Source organism: Danio rerio, chromosome 8 (genome assembly GCF_049306965.1).
Source record: "Danio rerio strain Tuebingen ecotype United States chromosome 8, GRCz12tu, whole genome shotgun sequence".
Taxonomy (NCBI): domain Eukaryota; kingdom Metazoa; phylum Chordata; class Actinopteri; order Cypriniformes; family Danionidae; genus Danio; species Danio rerio.
Window position 1 is genome coordinate 50,166,745 of NC_133183.1, and position 14,360 is coordinate 50,181,104.

Sequence of the window (14,360 nt, forward strand, 5' to 3'; positions counted from 1 at the left end):
ATGTATCATTTGCATGCAGAATGGCTGAGATTTGTTTTTTGATTATTGAAGAATTCTAAAATTTAACAATTTACTTATTAAGTCAAACCAAAAGTCACGGGTCATAGATCACTAGTGAAGGAATGTTCCTGTAATTAGAACTCATTAACTTCCGCCTGAAGATTTTTAGTGTCATATTAGGTAAAGTCCCAATATAAGATTAACTTAGGCAAAGAAGATAACATCATTGTGCCAACTTGCAATTTGGCTAAAATTAAATGTAATCAAATCTATTTAATATTTTGGGTTTTATTGCTATTTATGTATGTCTTTATTTGTAAACAAAACATGTTGACAAAAAGATTGGGGAAGTATTTGGGATTACAATTTTGACACTGAATAATAAAAACAAAAATATACTACATTATAAATATATACTACCTGACAAAAGTCTTGTCACCTATCAAAGTTTTTAGAAACAACAAATAATAACTTGACTTCTGGTTGATCATTTGGTATCAGAAGTGGATTATATGAAAGGCCAAGGTCTCTAGTTATTTTGACAAAATAAAAAATATGGTCATGCTTTGATTTTTAATTACTAATTAGGACAGTAAGGTTTGACTTTGCTTAGACAAAAGTCTTGTCACTTAACAGAAATAATGTACAGTATAGAATATAAAGTCATGGTGCAGTGGAAAAATAAATAATATTGTATATGACTCCTATGAGCTTGGATGACTGCATCCATACATCTCTGCAATGACTCAACTAACAGATTGATGAAGTCATCTGGAATGGCAAAGAAAGCATTCCTGCTGGGCTTCCACATTTCATCAAGATTTTTGGATCCATTTTCAATGCCTCCTCCATCTTATTCCAGACATACCCAATAATGTTCATGTCTGGTGACTAGGCTGGCCAAGCCTGGAGCACCTTGACCTTCTTTACTTTCAGGAGCTTTATTGTGGAGGCTGAAGTATGAGAAGAATTACTATCCTGCTGAAGATTTTACCATCGCCTGTACTTTGTAATGTTATGGGCAGCAAAAATGTTCCAATAGGTTTTCTGCAGTATTTTTGATGATTGGGATGCAGTTCACCAGCTAATTCATCTGAAAAATCCACCTTCTGCCACTTTTTCCAAATGATCAACTTGAAGTCAAGTTATTATTTGTTGTTCTTACAACTGGGATTGACAACAAGACTTTTGTCAGGCAGTATGTGTATATATATATATATATATATATATATATATATATATATATATATATATATATATATATATATATATATATATATATATATATATATACTTTTTATAAAATAAATAATATTAATATAATATAATTAATATAACATTAAATACATAATCTTTTTAACACATTCTAACGTGTTTATATTTTTATTATCTTGCTATGTTGAATCCTTTATTTTATTGCATGTTTGATTTTCTCTGTTGTTGTTATCCAATTTTAAATGTGTTTTCCTGTTCCTTTTTTTTTATTTTTTTTTTGAGTTTTGGACTGTGGATTATTCATGTTGTTGCAATTTGCTCCTGTTGGCCAAATGTGTTTCAGTGGCTTTGTTTTGGATGGACCCAGCTGTAAAACTTGTCTGTTTGTGGCATGGTAAGTGTTAAATTTAAGGGCATACTAACACTATGTACAGTTGCCCTGAACTGGGCCAAAGCACACTTGTCCCCCCTCCCGTCTCCCCCGACGGCCCGCACTCACAGTATATTCGGGCCAGGGCATGCTTACGTCATTGATGATGTGCTGTTCTGTAAGCTTTCGCAAAGCACAGTGGAGATTTCTTTAGTTATATCGTTTTAGTATTTTGGGATGCAGTGACACGCAGTCAAATCTTTCGCCAAACAGATCAGCCACTTTTGACGCTCATAAACAACCATAAAGTCCTCATGCTGCAGGAATTAGGAGGTTTGCTGAAGGTGCATCTGTCATGCAGTGAGGCGTCTTCAATTAACTACGACCGTTTGTGTTTATTGAACAATAAGAATGATTAATAAATACATATAAAACTGTCCTGTAATAGTCACGTCTCGTCTTCAGTTTTGGGCTCTGGCATGCTGTAAACTTACACTATAAGCATACCGTGCCAAAGCCCAATGAAACCACGCTCTGGCACACCTCTTCCAACTGAGCCAGGGCCGGCCACGTGCCTGAGCCCGATTCAGAGCACTCACACTTCTCAATTGATCCGGGAAACGGACCTGGGCACGGTTCGGATAGCATAGTGTGAGTAGGCCCTAAGACCACCCTCACCTATGTTGGTCTTTGGGGGTTACTACAGCAATTTATGGACACTCTTGGCAAGGGGATTGAAGGAGGAGACCCCTACTTTTATTGGAAGGGGGCAACAGACAACAAGTCCCACAAAAAAGTGACAATGTTGGGCTAACCATCATTTTTATCCATGGCTCGTCCTCTCCACCACTCTTGACACAAATAAGTAAACAGAGAATGTCTCATATTGCTTGAATGGAGAATGACAAACCAAGACCAGTGATCAACAGGGCTAGAACATTCTTGTAAAGAGTACTCATTAACTTACAGCCTATTCTAGATTACATCTGCAGATTTTGTGTTAGGTAAAGTCCTGATGTAAAAATGAACTACAGCAAAGCAGATAACAAATTTTTGTGACCATTTCTTTATTCAATTGCCAAATACATTTTTTACTAATTATTATTATTATTATTATCATCATCAAATATTGTTATTAGTGTAGTTTTGGCAGTTAAATTTACACTTGCATGTAACAACCAGATACTTATATATGATACAAAAGCATACAATAAATAAGAAAGCGTATATTAGAAAGTGCAACAAAAAATAAAGTCAAGAATCTTGGTGTGATTCTGGAGTCAGATCTAAGCTTCAATAGTCATGTCAAAGCAGTAACTAAATCAGCAGACTACCATCTCAAACACATTGCAAGAATTATATGCTTTGTTTCCAGTGAGAGATAAACTTGTTCATGCTTTTATCAGCAGCAGGGTGGATTACTGTTACTCACTGGCCTTCCTAAAAAGACAGTCAGACAGTTGCAGCTCATCCAGAACGCTGCTGCTAGGAATCTGGACAGAACCAGTAAATCAGTGCACATCACAACTGTGCTCAGGTCTTTACACTGGCTTCCAGTTACATCCAGATTTTAAAGTATTACTACTTGTCTATAAATCACAGAATGGCCAAGGAGCTCAATACATAACAGATATATCTGTTTAGCTGTGTCTTTACTGAATGAGCACTGTGCTATGTTCGACAGAACGCACTATTATACTATTATTTTCTTTTGTTTTTATTTTTTTATAACCTGTTTTAACACATTTTAATCTGTTTTTATACTGTTTGTCGTTTTTTTTCTTCTTATATACGTGTCTCTTTTATTCCTGTTTATGTAAAGCACTTTGAATTGCCACTGTGTATGAAATGTGCTATATAAATAAAATTGCCTAGCCTATATTGAGTAACATCCAGGGCCATAAGATTTTGTTGTTGGGGTACAACACACTTTGTTTCTTATCTCTGTTATAGGCTGTATCCAAAAGTGAGTGTTATAAGTGTGTATTGGTGTTTTAAAGTTGTAGCTGGAAGGGTATCTGCTGAGTAAAACATATGCCGGAACAGTTGACAGTACATTCTGCTGTGGTGACCGCTAAAATAAAGACTAAGCCCAATAAAAATGAATAAATTAATGTGTTTAGTAGGAAAGTGGGTGCCATTTTGTTTGTAGCGCTGTTTTCTCCTGTTTAATATAGTTTTTAGGATGTTAGTTTATTTTACTATATTTTTTTTTGCCGGGAAGTTGTGTTTGAATGTAGAATAACTCTATTAACAGTACAGTAACACGACCATGAAACAACAAATCAATGATTTATTTTTTATATATTTTTTTCTTTAATATTAATAAATAGCAAGTATACAAATACTATACATTTGTTGTTTATCTAAAATGTACAACACACCTACACCAAAATCTCCAGAGGCTAGTAGCTGAGTCATTATGCCATTCAAATGTTGTTCCTTTCGTTGAGGGCAAAACACAACCAACCAACAAACAAATGATAGTTTCCTTGGACACACTGAAAGCACAACAGATTCAGGTGCACGTATAACTAAATGCAAATTTCCCAAACCTTCCTCCCATCTTGCATTGTAATCGCACAAACCGGTTGAGTCAGAAAGAGTTTGACACTTTAAGAGATAAAAAAAAAAAAACTAAATGTTGGGCTACTGAGCTGACAGTAATTTTTATTGCAGTGTATTATTCAGTGTTTACCATATCTGTTGAATTCATGACCATCGTGGCCAATGGCTATGTAAACAGCTTCATTAATTGTACTGAGATTGCAGTAAACTAAGATCGGTGATTTATTTTTTGTGATAATAAGGGAAGTGGTTTCTGTGCACCTAGTGTGGTTTACACTCATACAAAATTTTGTAAAGGTATTGAGACCCCTGACAAATTCTTTCAAATTACCATATCAATAGGTCTGCATGAACCGGAAGTTGTTGAGACTTTCACTGTATGTTGATCTACTTCCCGAAGTTGAAACGGAATGTTGAGTAGAGAGCTGGGCTTTCTTTTGTACATCATTCCCTCATATTAAACTAACTTAAAGGGGCGTGTGGCAAAGAATATTGTTTTCACATAGTTGCTATGGAAGCCATAAAGTTGGCGTCAACAGAAGGACCAAACTATAAAAATATCCGTTAATTAACAGGTTTCATATTTTGTGGTTCAGATAGTGTTTTCTGTTAATTTAAAGTTGTATTATGGAATTTATATCTCTGCTCTGTCAACGTTGTTGAAAATTCAACCCTGCAGATTAACAAAACTTTTATTGACATCTTAGTAGTTTGAGACGAGCTATTGTTTAAGAAATAGTATAGAAAGAATTAAAGCCTCTTTTCCACTGCACACAACAAACGACAAGCGACAGACCGGAAGTCATTCTTTTCCAATGGAGAGCAGTCCGGGAGCTGTGTTGAGTTCTGATCATCTCCGTATGCGGAAAATTCGGATCCGAATTGAGCTGCGGATCCGTTGAAATATTTGAACTCCTGCGACTAGACCATATGCAACCTGCCAACCGGATATGATGAATTCCAGTGTTGTCCAAGCAGATCCGTGCGCACGAGATGAGAAATAAGAGTTTATTTGGTTATTTTTTTAATTATAAAATTATATTAAAATTAAATTATTTAAATTATAAACTATATAAAAAAACTTTTCTGTTCATAAATGTTAGCAAGAAATTAATAAATATATATATTTTTAATGTTGTCTCCACATTCCCTTCAATATTTTAGCGGTCTATGAGTTTCTAGTATTCATTCATCCATTAAACTATGTAAACGCACAGAGAATAAAGGCTTTTGCTTTTGCCCCCCTTTATTTCGGACACCAGCTTCTCCCCCGTGGTGCACGACAACCCTGAAAATACTGTGCGGTTGCCACAAGGGGGCGTATTCCGACAGTTGTGTCCAAATGTCGTGTGCAGTGGAAAGGCGGCTTAAGTCGGTAAAAAAAACAGGAAAAGTACTGGTAGTTTGTTACCAGGTTTTTGTATCGTAATTTACAGTACAACACAAAAACAGACAATATTTCATTTTAAATTATTAAAAATGTCACATTTCAAACTTTTTGAAATTAAAAAACTTTTGGAGAAATTATCAAGATGTTTTAATGTAATTCATGTATTTCTTTTCGGCTTAGTCCCTTTATTAATCTGGGGTCGCCACAGCGGAATGAACCGCCAACTTATCCAGCATATGTTTTATGCAGCGGATGCCCTTGCAGCTGCAACCCATCACTGGGAAACACATACACACTCATTCACACACACATACACTACGGAAAATTTAGCCTACCCAATTCATCTGTACCGCATGTGTTTGTACTGTGCGGGAAACCGAACCACGACGTTTAAACTGCTGTGGCAGTGCTGGTAAGTGTGTCAGTAGTGGTATGTTAAATGGAAGTGTATGTGAGCTCAGGCAGAGTGTCACTGCTGCAGCAGTGGTGCAGAGGGGAAATGAAGCTCTGCGTAGCTTCTCTGCTGTTGCAGAGGTGCAGTGGAAGTCAATTTCGCAAGGCAAGTACGCTTCCCGGGAAGTGTTTTAACAGCTGGGCGGTGCTTGGGTGCATCTCAATAGTGCATGGCTAAATGGAAGTGTGTGTGTGAGCTCAGGCTGAGCTTCTTTGCTGTTGCAGAGGTGTGGTGGTAGTCAGTATTGGAGCGTTATGAGTGCTCCCGCAAGAATGTTAAATACTGTCAGTAGTGATATGTGGAGATGAAAGTAAATAGGGGCTCAGGTAGAGCGTCACTGCAGTTGTAGTGTTGCTATGGTGAGTGTAGCTCAGCGGAGCGCCTCTGCTGTTGCACAGGTGCAGTATTGGTCAGTATTGGAGAGTTATGAGTGCTCCCGCAGGAATGTTAAATACTGTCAGTGGTGATATGTAGAGATGAAAGTGAATAAGGGCTTAGCTAGTCCGTCACTGCAGTTGGAGTGGTGTTATGGGTGAGTGTAGATTAGCGGAGTGTCTCTGCCGCTGCAGAGGGTCAGTATGAAGGCAATGTGTGCTCCCTCAGAAACATTTACTGCTGTATTAGTGCAGGCAGTGAGACAATAGTTATATCATATTTAAATATATATATATATATATATATATATATATATATATATATATATATATATATTTATATATATATATATATATATATATATATATATATATATATATATATATATATATATATATATATATATATATATATATATATACTATCATATAATAGATATTGGACATGTAAGTGTATATTAGCTCGTTTAGAGCGTCACTGCTGCAGCAATTGAAATTTGGGGCAATAAGTAAATGAATCAGAGCTGTGATGAACGAGAGTATGGGATAGTTCAAGTTGTGCTTATACCTAGAAACACATCTGAAACATTTGGAATGTGTGAGTGGGGGAGGTGATGTCTAAAATGTATATAGAATGTGCTTTGCGGAATTGATCGGTTTTGCTTTGCTTAATAGAGAAAGATAGAGTTTCTTCATTTTACAAAGTCAGATCAAATACAGTGAGGTGGATTGTGGGATTGAAATTGATGTTAGTTTGGAGCATCTCAAAACCTAAAAAAGGCTAGTGTGAATATGGTACCGTGAATGTGGGCTATATGAGTGGAAATGTATTTAGAATGGATGCGGAGTGTATTGGATTAGATAAAGGTCAGCTTCTGGAGCTGCTGTCATGATCTCTGAAATGAGAAACGAGAGAATCAGAAATCTTTTACAACATGGTACATGTACGGCAGACATAATGAATTGTTTTTGCTGATATACATGCAAGGCGTCTTAATAAGGGCGTGGGCAACTGTGAATGGAAGCGCATTTTGTTAATGTATGATCTGATAGCTTCGTTGTCGTGATGTGCAAGGATGGTAGATGTGGGCATTCATCCCCCCACAGGATGACAGGTAAATGGAGAGCTGAGAATATGGGGTGTGGCTTGTCTGGTGGTCCTGGAAGTACCACTTGAAGACTAAGTAGGTCAAGTGATAGTGAAGTGGAGTTTAAACCTCTTAGTGACATAGAAATTTGTTTAAAATGCAAATGTATCTAATGCCGAGTCGATGGATGAAATAATTCCCCATTTGTCAGAAATGTCCTCTTCCTATTCATAGCAATCAAGCAGGAAGTTTGTTTCTTGGCCGTCTTCACATCCAACCAACTTGCCATTACAAACTTACGTATGACACTTTGTGTACATATGGTCACTGGCATGTTATGATTGGACCTCTGTGCTCGATGTGTTGAATGTTTTTTTTAATAGCTGGGTAATAATCTTTTCGGAAGTTAAATGGCTATCAGATGTAGCAGAGTTGTAAATTAATTTATTAAGAAAATTATTAATTTATTATTGATCAATTGAATATTATTATTATTGAATACATCAATTGCCAAAATCAAACCCTGAACTTAAAAAAATATGTCACCACTTGGTGTGAATCTCAGTTATGGGCTTTACTTTATCCATGAACAATAACATTCGGTTTGGAATCTTAATGTGATTAAATCACAAGCATATCTGGCCGAGTTCATTCACAAACTTTATTCTTAATCTGTCAAGAGAGAGGGCGGGACCATCTTAAGTTTTTTTAGAGCTCATTGGATGGTGACGCTTCTCTTTTCAGCTATTGGCTCAAAGGAGTGTCAATCAAAAGTGCAAAAGGTCGGTGGCCATGACAAACTAACGAAACCAAGTTATTTACGTGATTTGAAACCTGCGGCCCCGCCCTCTAACACAGAAAAAGCCACACACACACACACACACACACAAACATACACAAACACGACGGTCAAATTAAGTGGCAATGTGCAGATGGATATTATTGAGTCTCTACCCAAAAATGAAACCTTAGCATTAGCCCAGCCTTGAGCAGTTTGAGTGCTTCTGGAAACTACATGCTACAAAGAATACTTCATCTGCCGTTTGTTAAAGGAAGGATCAGTAAAGACTACTGATGGACTATGTCAGAACCTGGATCGGTTTCTTTCTCCATTTCTCAAGTGTAAGTATGTGCGATTTAAAGTTGTTGCCTCGTTTAGCTTGCAAATGTATTTAGTTGTGATTTGTTACTTATAACCACGTGTACTGTATCAGGTTAACTCACTATATTCTCATACCGCATGTAAAGCCACGTTAAAAACGGGACGCGTGCTGCTTTGTCTATAGAGCTCCGTGGAGGAGGGTGATGTGTGTATGTGTGTGCAATGTCCTCCTCCTCCGAGGGTAATGTGTGTGGTGTGTGTGTGTGTGCGCTGTGTCCTCCTCAGAGAAGGGCAATGTGTGTGTGTGTGTGCGTGTGTGTGTGAAAAGAGCAGAGTGTGACATGCTAGGAGATCTCCTTGCCAGTTCTTGGAGTTTGTGCTGAATAAAAAAGTTAGTCGTCTGTATTTACATTCACCCCCTGGCAGCCAAAATCCATGCCTTACACTATGAAGCGTGTATGCACTGTGAATAATTTTATATTGTTGATTAGCTGCTGGGCATTTCACTCTGTCTTGCTCTGAAGGCAGTCAGTATCGACCAATCGCAACAGACTTTCATCGGTCCAATCAGCGCAGATTAGCTTCGCGCTAAGGAGGGGTTTGGGAACAAATGAATCACTGGAAGATTCATATGGGAGTCGCTGGGATAATTAAGTAAAAATAAAGGCAGATTACAAGATAATGAAAGTGTTTTTTGACCTTGCATACATATTACACTGTTGTTGGAGACCCTTACAACCAAAAAAGGGTACTTTCACACCTGTAAATCGTTTCCGAAACTGAGATTACAAATGTTACATTGTTGCTCTTTGCTCTTAGAGTGGTTCACTTTCACACTGCAACGTTTCTAATCGGACCAAAAGAGCTAAAACAAGTCACGTGCGAGTAAACTCTCCTCACATTGGTCAGAGTGTCAGGGTTTATTTTGCAGCGTCCCACTAAGCTGTCAGGAGAGGTGGTGGTTTGGTGGTGATTGACAGGGTGCGCGCGCGCAACGTGTCTGAGGAGAGATGCGGTGGGGAGGGGTTAGAAGGGTTCGCGACGATGCCTGTTTGAGGACCGGGAGGGAGATGCGAGATTACCGGGAGATCATCACTCGTTTACGGGCATCCGGAGACTCGCGAAACGTCCCGCCATACTCTTAATTCTCTCTTCATATAGCCATATGCCTATTACATATCCATAAAACACAGTGATATAACCGCGCTCGGATTGGATCGCTTTCTCACTGCAATCGAACCGCTACAGGGTTCGTTTCAATCGAGCCGAGACCACCTCATTCGAGCAATCTCGGAGCGATTACTTTGGCGCGGAATAGAGCGCGATTGCCCTGTTCACATATGCCAAACGAACCGCGCTAACTGGGCAAACGAGACAGGTTCCGAAACAAAAGTGTAGGTGTGAAAGCACCCTAACACCCTATTTCATGTATAATATGGGCTCTTTAATCATTTATCTAATCAGTTCTGGTGATATAACCTACAAGCTATATCCAGGTTCTCTACGGGAAAAAATACCTCAAGACAATTGTGTGCAGACGGAGAGAGCAAAACAAATGATTTACTGTCAACAATCCCCAAATGTAAGACTTTTGGGCTATGTAATGTTTCCCCTTATGTATAGTTTAATTTCAGAGTTCTTGAACAAACTCCAGAGGAGGCTGGAGTTAAACTAATAACAATTTTTTTTGATTCTCTATTTATCTATTTTTTTTTACATTTTGGTTTGGATTGTTTGGGTTTTTACAAAACTCTGTTTAAATTTCATGTCAGCAGCTCCTTTAGAATTATTATGTTCAATATTTATTTCCCCCACTGTATAATCTTATGATGTGCCTTTTATAAACTGCATTTACAGTTATTGTGGTACATATGTGTATTTGTGATACAAAGGTCATAAAGGGTCATTGCAATTCAAATCATTTTAACTTTCTCTCATGCTTCCTGAGCCTTTGCTAGACACATCTCTAATGTCTCTTTGATGACCCAGAGTTCACAATATGCAACTGTGATGTGGTGTATTTCATCACTACATTGGAATCCTTTGTTTTGGTGATGTGTTTTTGTGATTCATGCAAACTAGGTGTGGACATAAGTTTGACTCATTCATTCAATGGCACTCAGTATATCAGACACAATAAAAAAAAAAAAAAAGTTTATTTTGTTTTGTTTTGAGTATGTTTGTGGTTGTTATCTACTGTCATCTGCTCATGTCTCTTATAGGAAAAAAAGGCTAAACAAGGCACAGAGAGCAGACAGTTGAGTTACTGGTTACGTGTCTGATGCAATCCTAGCATTCACTGAAAAAGCTTTTTGTTTTTGTTTTGTTTTATGTGGCGGATGCCCTTTCAACCGCAATAATAATAATAATAATAATAATAATAATAGTAATATCGTAGAAATGGGTTTTAACCACAGCGGTTTGAACTGTAGTTCTACGGAGTGACTAAAAAGTTATCAGCATGATGGTAAGTGTTAAGCATGATGGCAGTATTAATAGCTATAAATGTGGGAGAGCTTTGATATTATGTGATTTTATTGTATAGCAATATGGAACAATTAAATGTTGATGTTAAAACAAAAGAAATTCACAAACACTTGAAACTGAGATGATTTAATGACAATAATTCTCTATGGTTACAACTGAATAAATTACAAAATAACTGTATAAAATGATAAAATATGAAATGATAAAACATGATAATAATTATACTCAGCTTAAATATAAAATTAAAGTTACCAAAGGTAGAAGGAGAGACAAAGGGAGGGAGAGACAAAAAGAGCAAGTGGGCCTCAAAGAGGCAGAGAAGATAGACTCCAGAGGTAGAGAAGAGCAGAGTAGAAGAGAAGCAGACCAGGAAAAGACGGGCGAGGAAAAGAGACAGAGCAGAGTTTTACACCTATCTGATTGACCAATCAACATGTGACCACATCATAAAACCCCCAAAGTACACATACCAGGCCCTGATCTTATCAGTATCTGCCTTTGGAGCCAGTATAAACCTTCTTAAGTCAAAAAGACATGTTTTGTCATAAAAACAAATGAATATGATAATTAAGCCTTTACTAATATTGATAATAATTCAGCGTGGCGGTGCAGTGGTTAGCGCTGTTGCCTCACAGCAAGAGGGTCAATGGTTCGGGTGTGGAGTTTGCCTTTTCTCCCCATGTTCACGTGGGTTTTCCCCCTGAAGTCCAAAGACATGTGCTATAGGTAAATTGGGTAAGCTAAATTGTTCATAGTGTATGTGTGTAAATGAGAGTGTATGAGTGTTTGCCAGTGATGGGTTGCAGATGGAAGGGCATCCGCTGCGTAAAACATATGCTGGATAAATTGGCGGTTCATCCCGCTGTGGTAAACCCCAGATTAATAAAGGGACTAAGCTGAAAAGAAAATGAATGAATGAATGAATGGTAATAATAATAATAATAATAATAATAATAATAATAATAATAAGGGGACAGTAAGATGAAGAAAGTGCAGAAAGAAAGGAGTGACTTTGGTCATCAAAATATGGCTTGATATTAAAGTAACACATGTTATTACTAAAATAGTTTGTCTTAGGGAATAAAAAATGGGTGTGGATGATGAACTACTGTTTGACTCATTCTCTTGGCGCTTGGAACAACTTTAAATTGTTAAAGGTTTACTATGAATGGTTTGTTGTGTTTTGGTTGGTTGTTAAGTGACTTTGCTTGAAAAAAAAAAAAAAACAGTATCTAAATATAGCCACAGTAAGACATTACTCTGCAAACAGGAAATCAGTGCTTACCAACAGTATAAACATTCTGGCCTTCATGAATATTCTGTTTTACTCATCAGTTTCAAAAAGAAAGAAAAAAGGGTAATAATTGTTCTTAAAAACAAATTTAACTTAGTCAAATGTCACAATTGAATGAAATGAATGAAAAATAATGCATATACATGACTTGTCTTGTTTTTACTGTTTTGTGTCTCTCATGAAGTAAATGTGCCAAATGTAATAAAAATACAGGCAGGCTTTTATCATCTCTCCTTTGAGTCACCAGTGCATTTTTTTTTAGCTGCTCGTGAGCCATACTTTTACTCAAACTTTCATCAGAGTTCATGTTGACATAGTTTTGACTCGTTTTGAGTAATTTGACTATAATTTGTGCTATTTTGGATTTTTATTTTTATTTTGGACTATTACTGATTTGATCATGTGATACTGAATAATGTAGCTTTTCCATAAAACAACAACAACAAAATAATAATAATAATAATAGTCATGCTAAGGAATGCAAGAACAAAAGATGGCTATGCTGTATGCAATAAGGTCACAAAGTATTAGCAGTAATTAATGATCTAGTGAAGTAAAGTTTCATAAACTAAAGCTGCGGTCACATTAGAGTTTGAGCATGCGATATTCTGTCGTGCGGCTCTGCGAAAGGGGGCGGGATTAAACAAGCTTATTAGACATTTTTAAAAGCGAGCGATTGCTCCATGTTTTAAATTTCTTTTCAGTGAGGTCATGTTTTGATTCTCGGTTGGTCTCACGCAGTCAAGTGATGTGATTTCGCAGGTCAGAGTTCACCAAGCTTGAACCTTGCACCGCAGCAACCTGCGAAACTTGACTTGACCCTTCGTTTCTGGTCTGACGCATTCGCGTGCGAATGAATGGAAGTCTATGGGAGGAAAAGCCCAGTGTGACTGCAGCTTAACATTTGTCAATCAATATCTAAGTGTGAACTCTTGAAATGGAATTTTTAATAACCGACGCTGAGAATTAAAGAGCACCTATGGTAAAAAATCTACTTTTCAAGCTGTTTGGACAGATCTGTGTGTTGGTATAGTGTATAGACCGTCATACTGGGGTGATATGAACACACCCAGTCCTTTTTTTTTCAATTTAACTACAAAAAAAGCGTCGGCCAATTGGAGCTGTTTTCAAATCGATCACACCATTACGTAGGTGTGCGATTCCCCCCGCCCACCGAATTGATTGACAGCTGCGCGCATTAACATGTTCCCGTAGTCACGTGTATATGTCAACAAGACCAGGCAGACATACACAAAGCAACCGGGAATAAAAGGTCTGTTCTGTTCGCTAGGATCAGCAATCATCTTAAAATGTGATTAAGAGTAAGTTTCACATGTTTAAAGTGTTTTAAAACAGAGATGTGTGTAATTAATTTCTTACTAATTTCAACTTCACAATACTGATTAGTAAAGGTTAGTTCTTACTGTAGTATCTCACAAATGCTACGTGAGACCTTCTTCCTTTAAGTCTGTCTGTTGTCTGACGCAGCTGAAGGAGGAGGCATGTAGAAACAGTAGGCGGGAAAGACTCGTCTTAAAGGCGCAGTACGACAAAACCACCCCCTGCTGGAAATCAGTATAAAACAGCATCTTGTAAAAGGTATAATGAAAAATCTGATGGGTATTTTGATCTGAAACTTTATATACACATTCTAGAGACGCAAAAGACTTATATTAAATCTGAAAAAAGGGGTAACCTAGGTGCCCTTTAATGTTTAATTAGCCTATATAATACATGTACAGTAAAAAGAGACGTGCAAAAAATTGGTCAAACTAAATAAACAATTATTATGACTAAATGGCAATTAAATCATAAATAAATGCGTTTTAGTCAAAATAGTTTTTTGACATTTCAGTCCTATAATTAATTACATTCGAGCCTTGGCTGGGTCAGTAGGCGTTTCGGTGTGGAGTTTGCATGTTCTCCCAGCGTTCACGTGAGTTTCCCCCGGGTGCTCCGGTTTCCCCCACAGTCCAAAGACATGCAGTACAGGTAGGTAGGCTAAATTTTCTGTAGTG

The 14,360-nt window shown here is 37.3% G+C and overlaps 1 long non-coding RNA gene across 2 annotated transcripts in view; it reads right to left on the reverse strand.

The window, feature by feature from the left end:
• Nucleotides 1–14,360, reverse strand: part of LOC141375909 (uncharacterized) — a 50,234-nt gene that overhangs the window by 34,410 nt on the left and 1,464 nt on the right. For both annotated transcript variants that reach the window (XR_012384722.1, XR_012384721.1), the window contains exon 2: nt 13,767–13,907. This is a non-coding gene — a long non-coding RNA (uncharacterized lncRNA). The remainder of the gene's footprint in view (nt 1–13,766; nt 13,908–14,360) is intronic.